Source organism: Pinus tabuliformis, chromosome 4_2, assembly GCF_031772625.1.
Source record: "Pinus tabuliformis cultivar Carrire ecotype Pingquan chromosome 4_2, CPIR1, whole genome shotgun sequence".
Classification (NCBI taxonomy): Eukaryota; Viridiplantae; Streptophyta; class Pinopsida; order Pinales; family Pinaceae; genus Pinus; species Pinus tabuliformis.
Genome location: NC_142304.1, coordinates 188,958,179 through 188,971,976, shown reverse-complemented (window position 1 = coordinate 188,971,976; position 13,798 = coordinate 188,958,179).

Genomic DNA, 13,798 nt, shown 5'->3' with positions numbered 1-13,798 from the left:
AATCCGGCCTATCATAGTAAATCAAAGCATATTCCAATTAAGTACCATTTTGTAAGACATGTTATCACTGAAAGGGGAGTCTCTCTTGAAAAGGTGCATACAAAGGAAAACTGTGCAGACATGTTCACGAAACCAGTTTTGTTGGAGAAGCTACGCTGGTGTTTAGCTTCTCTTGGCTTGCAGAAAAGATAAAATAATAAACAAACAGGACATCAGGCTAATTGTTGTCAAGGTGGAGATTGTTGAGATTTTCTTTTTCATAAATTAGGCAAAAATTTCTAATGTGTGACAACAATAGGAATTTGTTGCTAGATTAGCTCCAGGTTGTTGGGAGAGAGTTAATGCATCCTAAATTTGATGTGAGAAGATTTATGAGGCAGTTAGATTCTCCTTGCTATAAAACAGGTATCCATACGGATTGTTTTTTGAGAGGTATGAGAGTTTGTGAGGATTTGATTAATTATGTAATCTCCTGTTTGATTAATAAGATTGTCGATGCCTATGTTTGGTGGATGTAGCCCAGATTGGTTGGGTGAACCATGTTAAATTCCTGTGTTTATGTGCATGTTTTTAATAGCTGTGTATATGCTTTTAGAATTGTTGTGCATCTGATCTCCAACAGAGAGAGATGGTAGGGGTCCTCCCTTATCTTTCTTCATCCATTTTTCACAAATCAACCTCAAAACAGGCCACTATAGGTCGTCCTACAGGATGTCTACATGATGTCCTAATGCACCTATAGGATCCCCTGTATTCCTACAGGATCAGGCCCAAATCAAAAGCAGTGATTTAGACAGTGGCATAGGGTTTAGGGAAGGTGAGTGGTGGAATGAATAAGGAAAGGAAGTGGCTAGGACTTCCTTAGAACTCAAACCAAAGTTTGTAGGATGGTTGGATTTGCTCAACAAGCATGGCAAGTTGGTCTTATGAAATGATAACTGAGTTTATGGAATTAGTGGCTCTTGGCGATTATGCATCGATGATTTTAGGTTGGGGCTATTGTTAAGAGATTGTTCCTACACTCTTTAAACTCCTGCAATACACACATCACTGGCATTTACCCATAAATCATGTCAAAACAAGAAAGATCTCCATCAACATTAGAAAACGGAATTTCATCATTCATTTTCCTATTTCTTTCATGGAAATACTTGCAGCCTATTGTGAAGCACCATGAAATCTAATACCAAGTAGGAGATATCAGAAATAACAACTACAACCTATCCTTGAAAACTGAAAGATGCTAGCCTAATTAGCAGAAAACCGTAAATTTCATAAGAAATGAGAATTATATATTTTTGGGGCTGAATGGGAGTTTTTCCTTCAAACCATGGTCCTTGAAGGGAGGAGTGAGGCAAGAACCATTTGTTATCAACCTTTTTTTTATTCCTTATCTCTCTAAAGCTACTACTAAAGCTATGCACAAATGCAAGCAAACTAATCAAATTCACTAATACTTGCAAGGAAATAGTGCCAAAATTAATTCAACAATTAATCTATGAAATAACCTAAGCAAACAAGTACAGTAAGGGGAACCTCTACTACTAGGGTTGGGCCCTGACCCAAGAGCTTCATCCCTCTTAGTCAAGTCAATGCTGGATCAAGGAAATGCTCATTTTCATTAACATATCAAAAAATACATAACAATGTTTTGCCACAATCCTTCAACTCGAAAGTGCTTAGTTATCTTCCATTAAAAATCTAAATCCTAATGAGGCTCTAGGACTCCTTATTTATACAACTGAAGTTTCCAACAACTTCCTTAAATCTAGGGAGGCTTGGCACCCAATCTTAAGATGAACTGGCTCTTTAACTATCATTGGCTTGTCTCCCAATGATCTTCATGACTCAGCCACCTGTAACTGCGAGCTACTGTGATTTCATTGAAGGATATTCAAACGAGTGGGGATTTAATGAGGAATATTCATTTCCTATAATCTCTCCTTCTTGTCTCATTTGGTTTCCTACATTATTTAGTTGGCCATGATTGTCATAATTTGGTCCCAAAAACCTGCAATCAATGCACATTAGACCACTAGACATAACATATTACTTTTACTCATCTCATTAAGAAAAATATAATTAAAACATGTAAGGAATTATGAGAAGAGTTTACTTTAGTAAGCTTAGAGGTGTATTAAGGTCCATATATTTACCCAATGATGATCCTCACCAACCTTCTCCAAAACTACAAACTAGAGACCCAAAAACAAAGATTCACGTATGATATTTCATTACTTTCTTTCTTATCATTTACATAGTGTTACATATCCTTTTATATAATTAATCTATACAAAAATGATGGTCCACATATCACGGATCCATAAAAGAAGGACTACTACCCAATACCCATTACAAAATAAGGGCTTTATCCCATCCCAAAATCCTTAAAACTCTGCGCGATGAATATATCTTTGCCATCTCCATGTGGTCCACTCCTTCTTTCATGGGGTCTTTCACCCAAAACTTGGACCAAGTTGGGCCATGCCCAACAGGCCCCCAACACTCACTCGTGACTCATCACAAGTCACTAAACTTTGATGCCCTTGATCTTTGTTGTGATCCCATTATATATTGTATTGTAATGCTGGAGTGTTTTTGCCATCAACTTTTCTTTCTGTTGCGCCTCCTTTAGCAAAGCTTATGTAGTACAACGAGAGGTCTTTTGTAGTAGCTCCACTTCGCTTTTCTTCAACTTATTCAATCATTCATCTACTGCTTGCGAACATTCTAGGGATTTCTCCTGCCATGGCTCAGTCCTCTCCTATAAGATCTATGCTTTCCTCCACAACTCATCTATTTGCATCTGGAGGTTCTTTCCTTTTGAAATGATGGAAAACCTCTATAGATTTACTCTTTGGCATAGTCATCTCTTCTTCATCATAGCTCCTATGGAATTCGTCATACTCCTAAGTATCGCACATCAATCTTCCCTCGACGAAGACACTTCCTGCAAAGTAGTTTATATTCCTGTGCCCACTTTCAACTGCAAATGGCACTAAGACTTCCTTCCCTTCATTCTTGAGTGCACCGATCCAAGGACATAATCGTCCCTATATATTTCTAGTCTACTACCATTCACTCATCCTGGAATCATCTAACCATTTAACTTCGCAAGTTGAACAACACCACCATATGTAATTTTCTTGACGATATATGGCCCCAACCAATTCATTTTACATTTCCCCAAGAAATTTGCGAACTTACTATCATATAATAATACAAGATCCCCTTCATGAAATATCTTCTTCTTGATGTGCCTATCATGCCAGCCTTTCTCCCTTTCTTTTTGCACCTTTTGATGGAATCTTGCTATGTATCTATCTTCTTCTAAAGCTAGTATCTGTGATATTCTCTTGTTCATTATGTCGGGGTCTACCATATCTATGGCAGCTACAATTCTTCGACTTGGCACAATGTATTCCACTGGCATAACTGCTTCTTGTTGATATACCAACCTGAAAGGTGTCTTCCCAGTCAGTTTCTTACATGTTGTTCTATATGTCCACAACACTGTTGGAATCCTCAAGTCCCAGTCATCTCTATTTACATTTCACACCTTGATCAATGCATTCTCTAGAACCTTATTGAAAGCTTCCATTGTCCCATTTGCCTAAGGATGATAGCGAGTGCTCTTCTGATGGTAAAATTGGAATTCCTCAGTCAGTGCCTAAATTGTCTTATTCAAAAAATGTGTCATTTGGTCACTCATTAAGATCTTCAAACAACCAAATCTAGAAAATATATACTAAAAAATTAACTTCTCAGTAGTTTATGTGTTGCAATCTTTTACCAGTTTTGCCTTGGCCCATCTTGTCAAATAATGCGTCATGGTGATGATATATATTGCACAAGTGCTTTTCCATGGTGGACTGATCGGTCGAACAAAGTCAATTTCCCATTTATCAAAAGCCTGCAAAGTCAGTTGGGGTACTAGTGGCATTTCATCTCTTCTAGATGGCGTTTTCGTCCTTTGACATACATCACATGCTTGACAAAATTATTTTTCTTCCTTATGCACTTAGGCCACCATAACCCGGCTCTCAAAATATTTTGCACAGTGGATTTTCCTACATAAAGCCCACCTCCGACTCCTCCATGATCTTTTCTCATAATGTTTTTTCTTTCATGTTCAAGGACGTATCTATGCAGTACTTAATCCTGTCCCATTTTATAAAAGTGTCCCATAATCAGCGAGAAATCAGTTGCTCAAACCACCAAGGCCTTCTTTTTCTTTGTTCTGTACTCCACGGGCACCATTCCTATGGATAAAAACTGAATAATATCCGCAAAGTGATCATCTCTGACTTTAATTACAAACAACTATGCATCAGGTAGGTTATCTTCAAGAATTGTAGGTTCTTCTCATGTCTCTATCATGGATAGATGATCAGACCCAACATTCAATATTCTCAGCTTCATTATAACTTTGAAGTCATATTCTTGGAATAATAACAACCATCAGTAGCTCTTTCCTCCTAAGACATGCTTATTTACCAAATATTTAAGAGCGAAGTGATTTGTGAACATCTTAAAGTGTCCTCCCAACTTGCAATGTTTGAACTTCTATAGTGCATACACCATAGCTAACCCCTCCCTTTCTGTCGTGTTGTAATTATTTTCTTCCTTAGACAACTTCCTTCTTGCAAATGCAATGGGATGACCAATATCCCCTGCTCTTGGTTGCACTAGTACTACTCCCAAAGCTATGCAAGATGCATCAACATGCACATGAAATTAATTCTTCCAGTCTGGAAAAACTAGAATTGACACAATTACCATTCTTCATCCCACTGGAAGGTCACATCCTTCTTCAAAATTTTTTCCATTAGTACAATTATCTGCACATGTCCTTTTATAAACTTATTGTAATAACCAATGTGTCCTAGCGTAGAACGTAGTGGTCTTACTATTTTTGGTGTTACCAAGTTCACAATGACTGTAATCTTCACTGGATCTAACATCAATCCTTGTTTACAAACTAGATGTCCTAGCAATATTCCAAATGGAACACAAAATATGCACTTCTTTAGGTTCAACGATATCTGATACTACCTACATGTATCCAAAATCAACGTCAAACTCGCCACATGCTTCTTTAATGGCCCAAATATTGTCTAGTTGTCGAAGTAAACTTCCAGAAATTTGTGTATATACTCTTTGAAAGATGCAATTACAACTCTGGAAAAAATGGCAGGTGTAATCTTCAACCCAAAAGGCATTATTGTGTACTGATAGGACCCCCATTCCATGGAAAATGTTTTCTTATGTCTGTCTTCTAGTGCAATTCTGATCTGGTGATACCCTGAGAAGCCATCTATAAAAGAGTAAACCTCTTGTCCTCCTACATTATCCAACACTTCATCTGTAAATGGGGTGGAAAAAGGGTCATGCAAACATGCATCATTTAACTTCCTCAAGTCCACATAAATTCTAATTTACCCTCTCACCTTATTCTCCTAAACTACCATGGAACTTACCCATTCAGACTCTTCGACAGCTTCAATTATCCCCGTAGCTAACATTTTGTCCAATTATTCTTTTACATTTTCCTTATATTATGGGTTCAGCTTATAAGGCCTCTGCTTAACAGGCTTCACATCATGCTTCAAAGGAATCCTCATAACTCCCAAATCCCCTACGATGCCTTTCATATCTAAAAATTTGGAGGGAAACAACTCTTGTTATTCATGTAACAAATATGTTATCTTGCTGACAGTGTCATCATCCCAGTAATATCCTATGGTTGCATACTTCAGTTCGACTTATGTCCCTATATTTACTTTCTTCGTTTTCACTGGCTATGTTATGTCTAGCATCTCAATAATAGGCCCTTTCATTTTTCGATGTCCTTCTGACTCTTTGGTATCAATGTTGCAAGGATCTTCGTCCTCTTCGGTAGTGAGGTTATAGCATTCCATCACATTTCGGATCTGCGTAGCCCAATTAGGTTGTAAGATAATTGGAACTTCGTTTTCAAAAGTATTATTCCTAACTATATTCAGCGTTGGATCTATATGTGGATAGTCATCTTCAAATCTGAATGTCATCACAAATCCGTCCACCATTTCTACCCAGCTAACAGTGCCATGTCGAAGTTTAGTTTCCAAATACTAGTTCTAAGGGATCGTTTCCAGGGTATGGATGAAACCATGCACCCATTCTTCTAGCAAAATTTCTCTCCAAGCTTCGATATAGATATTTATATGGTCTATAGGATCATTCTAGCCATCATACTTGTCTGCAAGCTCTGTTTCTACTTTACCAAATATTACCCACATTAACCTTCTACATTTATGCCAATCTCCTACATTCCTCTTATGGTACCCCACCCACTAGCAGGCGTAGCTCTCATTGCTTGATCCAATGCTAATAGACACAGACATTTTGGTACTCCTCTTTCATATTATTTAAATAAAGTATTTACATCACCCAAACCATCATATAAAGGTAAATCACGTACCTCAGTTGTCATGCAGCACATTACTTTGGTGATCCTTGCACATGACCTTGTAGACACTTCATGCAATATTTTCTGCTAGTTCTCCAATTACTCTTCTGAATCTAAGGTACATGAACTATCTTTCTCCTAGGTCATCTTTCCATCTGCAATGGGATTGATCTATTATTCTTGCTTCATTGTGATCTGATAGATATTATCAACACCATCTGTGTTATATTCCTCTATGACATACTCTATATACCTCGTCCCTTATGATGGATCCAGTGGAACAATAACCCTCATATTATTTCTTTCAAATATCATTGCCTTGTATTTAGATTACTTATAGCCATGTCTTCAAATTCCCAATCCAATCCAAGAAACGCGGGGTAAGGATTACTATCATCTACTATCTCAATCGCTTCGAAGTTAGTGGTAGTGAACACTCTATTGATGTCCATTGTGACATTAGACAAGGGGTAAGATTTTGTGGTGACATGCCATCTTCAGTTGAATAGTAAACCATTGCAACTTCAGCTTACCCATTGATTCCCATGTCTACCTTGGCAAGACATTGGCATCAAATCCCAGATCTAAGATAACCCGATCCATGTCATACTATCCAATATGTGTTGTAAGCCTCTTTTCTTTCCCTGTTCTCTTCTTGTGTCTACGTAGCTTATTCAATTTGCGCATCTCACTCTGTGGTACCTCCCTAGAAGTATAAGAGTCTATTATTTCATGTAATCCCTCCATAGAGTTTTGATTCCTCAAATCTTCATTCAAGTCTGTAGAAAGTACTTCAAAACATTTGTATCCACCTCTTGTATCGCAACCAGTATTATTTTGCAGTTATCCTTCTAAGTTGGCTACACGGTAGAGGTCAAGGCCCCATCATCCATAAAGCTTCACCTCGCCTCCATGAATGCTTGTTTTTACTTTAAGATATCAAATACAGGAGCCTTTTCGGTTGTTTTCCTTATCCATGTGGCTTCGGCTTCATTTTCTCCATCAATCTTATGATTCCCAGTTGCAGTTCCACTCCTTGTTACAATGTTGATGTGAGGTTGACATTCTCTTGGCTTAGTGGTCATCATTTGGACATCTTCTATAGGCTACTAGTTTCTTTTCTCCTTCGTCTACGCAATAAGGATGGGCCATTCTTCTATGACATGATCAAAATATTTACAATAATTGCAGGTTGCCGTCGGGTTCTGCCAGTCTCTCGCGAAGTGTCGTGCCTGTCCAAAATTATAGCAGATAATATGGCCTCTTCATCGACCAAATCCTCCTCCTCCTCCTCCTCCTCATCCTTGAAATCCTCCTCATCTAGCATGCTAGCCTTGCTCTTCATGTGTGTGTAATTCATCTTGTAGTCTATAACTATCAGCAGTGCGCTCCATCATTAAGTCGTAACTTCAACATTTTTTCTCATCATGGCCTACTTATCTATAGAAGTTAAAAAACAGTTGTTTTGGGGTCTGTATATATTTCTGTAATACATATCTGTCTTTAGATCAATGTTGACCTCGATTCCTACAAATTTCACACCATATACCCATATTTATGGATTAGGCACTCCACTCGCAATATGATCTTTGAATACTAGGCATTGATCCTTATAATGACCTTCCGCTTTACACTTCATACACCATACTTCTGATCTTTCTGGTTTGACTTCTTTACCTTTCTTTAGATCCTGCAATTCTAGGGTCAACATAGCTATCTAATTCTATATATGTTGTACTCCTATGTGAGTATCTCCAATGGGTGATGCTTCCAACTTCATCGCAATTTGCAATCCTTCAGCTTGCATCCCAATCTTCTGTTTTGTCAATGGTAACCTAATATGTGGAACTAGTGTGACTATGAACCATTCCTTTTGTTGCTATGGGGTTATCTCAAAGCTCACTTGATGCATCAAAACCTTGAATCATTGATGCAATTCCCACATAGATTCAGTTAGTGCTTGATTGATCTCTTTCAGTTATGTGATACAGTGTGATTCTGATTTTGTATTTTTTAACTCTACTACCAAGGCCTTCTTAATTTCATTAAATGTAGCATTTGGATTACTCATAGAGTATTTCATATACCATGGCATTGTCCTCTCCCTCAATGATGTGACGCGTTTCACCTTATTTACATCATCATTATTAATCTATCTTTCCATCCATACTGCATCAGCTATGAACCAAAACTGGTTAGGGTCTTCTTTTCCCAGTCCTCTAAAGATAGGTAGCTTAATGTCATCAGCCATTGTTCTTCTCATGGGGTGAGGTGGAGAGGGAGGTGGAGGGGTAGGGGAAGTATGGGGAGGGGGATGGGGTGTGAGGGGGGTGGATGGATGGGGAATCGCAAAGACGCCCTGATTCTGTTTAGCTCATGACTTCAATGCACCTTCAGCATGGATGGGGGAATATCGTTGGGTTGTATGGTTACTTCTTTCTTCTTCCTTCTTAGATCCCAACAGAGGGCTATAGTCAACCTCAATAAAATTCTTCAAATCTATTCTATATCGTTTTCCACTTCGCATAACTCCTAGTTCTGAATTATTTCTTCTTTGCTGAAACGTTAATCTAACTACATCCACATAATCCATTTTTCACACAATAACATTTTAATCCATAGCCTTAGCGAATTTAAAAACTTACCTCATGGTACTTTGAAGAATTTTCGTTTAGCTTTTCTATAGGACATGATTTGGTCGATCACGAACTCAGTAATAAATCTGACCAAAATTCTATCAATCAAGAAATCAACAACCCTTGAGATACTGTTATTGATTCATTTTATCCATTGTATCAAATCGAGGTTCCACTTCTTAGGTTCATCGCCTTTGAAACAGTTCTTATGATCAGCTAACTTAGATATCCACTCAAGCAATTCAATGGAATGAACCAAAGAAAATCTCATATTGATATTCAAAGATATATCTCTACAAGCAAGCTTCAGTGGATAAACATGAGTTTGTGTTCTCTTTTTCAGAAAATTCTCTTTCTTTTTGTTCAACCCAATCTCAGAGTTCCTTCTTTGACAGGCACCAAATCATATCCCTTTAAGAAAATCCTCGTCCCTACAATAGAACCATTTGTTGGCTTGAGGCAGCTTGACCTAGGTTCAGAGTGTGCTTCACACCAAAAAATCCCTCGACTACTGGCCCTTTTGGCAATGACCTACAATCAAGTTGTAGTCTTACCCGAAGTAGTTATGGGAGGTTTCAAAACGAGGTTTACGCAACCGAAGGTATATCTGCAAAGTGGCCCATCCATTTACCTCTTTTTTATATCAATCTTATAACTTCACATACATAATAACTTTTCACACGTGATTAATTTATCAAAAACACATAATTCTAACACATTACATTATATCTTACAGGTCTTCACATAATTCAGTGAAAAGCATACATAATCGGATACATAACACTAGAGAAATAACATACAGAGAGATAGAATACTTCGCCCAAACTTATTCTTTATTAAACACATTCAATTACATTCACTTCTTTGACCTACACACCCAGCTACAGGTAGTTTTATCACTCAACTACAAACTCTTTAAGCTCTCCGTGCACTTAGATGCGAAGCCTTCTCCAAAACTATAGATTATAGACACGAAAACAAAGTTTTAGTTATGATATTTCATTACTTGCTTTCTTCTCCATTACAAAGTATTACATGTCCTTTTATATAATTCATCTATACAAAAAGCACAATCCACATACCATGGATCCATAAAACAAGGACTACTACCCAAAAACATTACAAAATAAAGGATTTATCCCATCCCAAAATCCCTAAAGCTTTGCGCGATGAATATATATTTTTTAGCTCTGCGGGTTTTTCTCTTTCTTTCGCGGGCTCTTTCACCCAAAACTTGGACCATATTGGGCCATGCCCAACAATCATTTTATTAATCGACTGGAAAGTGTACATCAACATGAGGAATATTGGAACTTGACCTTGGCAAGCAAGCGGAGAAAACCAAGTAAAATATCTCTGACCGAAATGAAGAATGACCATGGAAATGATGTAGACGGCCTAACGCAAACACTCTTGCACACCTGTTACTGCAAAATTTATCTCCTCAAAACTCCAATGAAGCACTGTGAGATTTCTGAGTGAAATATCCTCAAGAGCATTGGGTTTTCATCCAACACCCACTAGCACACCCCGAGGGTTTCCATCCTAGGGATTAGAGGTTGGGAACTACTTTCTCAAAACCTCATCAATAGAAAATAGCAATAATCTAAGATGCCCTAAAATGGTCTCCTCCTCCTATTTTTATAGATCTGATGGACCCCTCTAGAAGCCTTTACTTTATTATTATTTTAACCACTAGTACCTTTTCCCTCCTTTTATTTTAATTAAAATACCTTTTAAATTTGAGAAAATGGAAAATCAACCAGCATTCCTTCTCAGGCCACCGAAATTCACTTCCCACCATCTCATCCTATAAATATTCTTGTTCTAATTCCAACGAGCTATTAAACTAAGGTGTTTCATCAAGTATTCCTCTTGTAATGCCACCTTAAATGTAATTAATTGAGTTAGGCTCCATAATAATCATGTTTTCCAAAATTTGTCGAAATGCAATGGAACAAAAGACAAGTTGTGCGGATGATGAAATATTCCAAGTGAATTCCATTAGATCCCAAAGAAACTCCTCAAAACCCCATAAAGCCCCTCCAGAAGCTCTTGGCCACATTGATGGAGTAAACTTGCTCTCGTGACCTAGCTGCCTCCAACCATGGAAGTCCATCCTGACCGTGCCAAAAGGGAAACCAAAAAAGGGACATGACAGTGTGGGGTCACATGGGATAAACCAAACATAACCAAACATGGAATCCAAATATTAAACCACTTCCACCCTCAAGCCACAGTGGTTTCACCTAAACCAGTCCAAAAATCACCAAAACCAATACAAGCTTGGGTTCCTCAGGATTTCTTCACCATACACAGAGGAATTTTCATGTCTCCACCCATCTGTCAAGAGCTTCCCCACGAAAACCATATCCATCCTCAACCCTTGGGATTTTTCTGAGACCACCTCAACCATATCTAATCCACCAACAATCCAAAGCTTAACCAAAATGAAACCCATTATACCATGTCTATCCAATAAATGGAACAGGTAAGGTTGTACATCACTATCAATATAGTAAAATCACATACCAATGACAACAAACATGTCCAATAGACCAATGCATAAGCAATGCACTCACATCCCAACAAGATAATCAAACATGCAACCTATTAGCTATGAAATCATCGTTCTAGCTGCTCTTTCTTTGGTTGATTTTGTCCCTTTCTTACTGTTGTCTAATATTATTCTTTCACTCCCTTAATTTCCTTGATTGCTTGCTTTTGTCTTTCTTTTGTATGAGTTCTTTCTCTCTTGCTCCCCTTGTTGTAGTATTCTCTCTTGCTTTTCCAAAAGTGAATAATACTATAATAAAATCTCTCCCCATTTCTTTTCTTTTTCTTTTCCTTTTCCTTCATTTTCCCTTGCATTCATATCTTTGTCTCTTCATCTTCCTTTTCTCTTATTTTCCTTTATTTATTCTATTAAATTTCCATTTATTTCCTTTTTCCTCTTGCCAATGCCAATGCTAATGCCAATTTCCATAGCCAATAAATAGTTAACCACAAGTGACTCCCTATCTATTTTTTTCCTCTCATTCAGCTTGGAATACATGTCCCATGACCTTGGTTTTATTTTTTCCTTTTTATAATACCAATTTACTACATGGAAATATAACTTGAGGTTATTACACTTGTCATTGGCTAACAAAATTGTGTTGGCAAGTTCACTATCTAAAATTTCACAATGAAAACAAAATTTGAACTGTTGTGGGACAACACAATAGTGAAGAGGAGAATTTAAGCTAAGGGGAAGGAATTGGAATATAAGGAGAAAAGAACATAGTTGAATAGGGGAAGGGGAATTAATTTCAAATAGAAGTGGGAAAGGTAGGTTCAAGTAGCTTGGAAGAGGGAGAAACAAAGAGAACATAGAGGAGCATGGAGACAACTTTTGGTTGGCAAGGAGTGAGGAAGAAATCACTTCCAGGTGGGGAAAAACTTACCTCTCGAGTTCCTAGCGGCGAAGGGGAAATGAAGGTGATTCTCAAAAAATCCTGAAGGGGTAGGGTGGAGTCCCAATTATTCCTGTGAAAATTCTTGGAGGACTTTTGGATGGATTCCTTGTTGCATGTTTGATTTTGCCATGGTTATGGAGTCCATATTTTGGCTAGAACCATGGTGTTGAGTACTGAAGGGTGGAGACATTAAGTATTTGGACTCCCTATGAATTTTTTGCATGAAACTCAGCTGGAGGGTGGAGGTGGAAAGATATCTATAGTAACTCGAGCAACTAAAGGTTTTGTTTTAACCCTTGAGTAGAGGACCCTTCAATATCTAGAATTTGGCTCGGTGGTGATAGCTACAAGTAAGAACTGGATGCAACTATATATGGTTTAGTGGAGAGTCATAGTCCTAGACTCAATTTCCTAAAAACTTATAAGATAGGTGTTCCTCATGTATTTTATATGATAATGGATGAGCTTTATATTTCTTATTTGAAATGATTTTATTAATGCAAGAGGCATGACTGTGTGCTTAATATCTACGAGAATGACTAATATGTTGTGTTAGTATTTTAAGGGTGTTGGGATATCATGTGAAGGTAATGGTTATTTCATAATAATAGTTATTATGGGAATCCTCCCATGATTATAGTGTGGTGGTTATGTGGATTGCAAATATTTATTAAAACTGTTTATGTGGTAATATTGAGGATTTCTTCCTCTTTTACCCTTGTTGACTAATTATTTTATGAGGGTCTTTCTCAAGCCTTTAAAATAATCAAAAGCCAACCCTTCCTTATTATAGATCAAGCGATATATAGAACATGATATCAAAAAATTGTCTCTAACTTTTAGGAACATAAAACTAAGTTCGTTGGATCAAAATCAATAATAATATCAAATAATAAACTAAATTTATAATAGGCTACAAGGTATCCTTTGATTATTCATTTTCTTCCTGAATGTTTGGTATAAATTATCAACTACATCATATTCTTCTTGATGTGTTCTTCAAATGTGCTGGAGCTACCTTCAATGATAAATCGAGGTTGTAATTATTGATTTTGTAATTTTGATGCCCAAGATATGTAAACTTACTGCCAGATGTTGACGTTTTGACTACCATTTGTACAACTAAATGCTTGAATACTCTTCTTGTATTTATCTTTAACTTTGTAAGTAAAATTTGATTACTGATTCATCTCCTCAAAAGTGGGTCCATTGATTTTATGCGATGAATTTCTTGATCTAATTCCTTGAATATT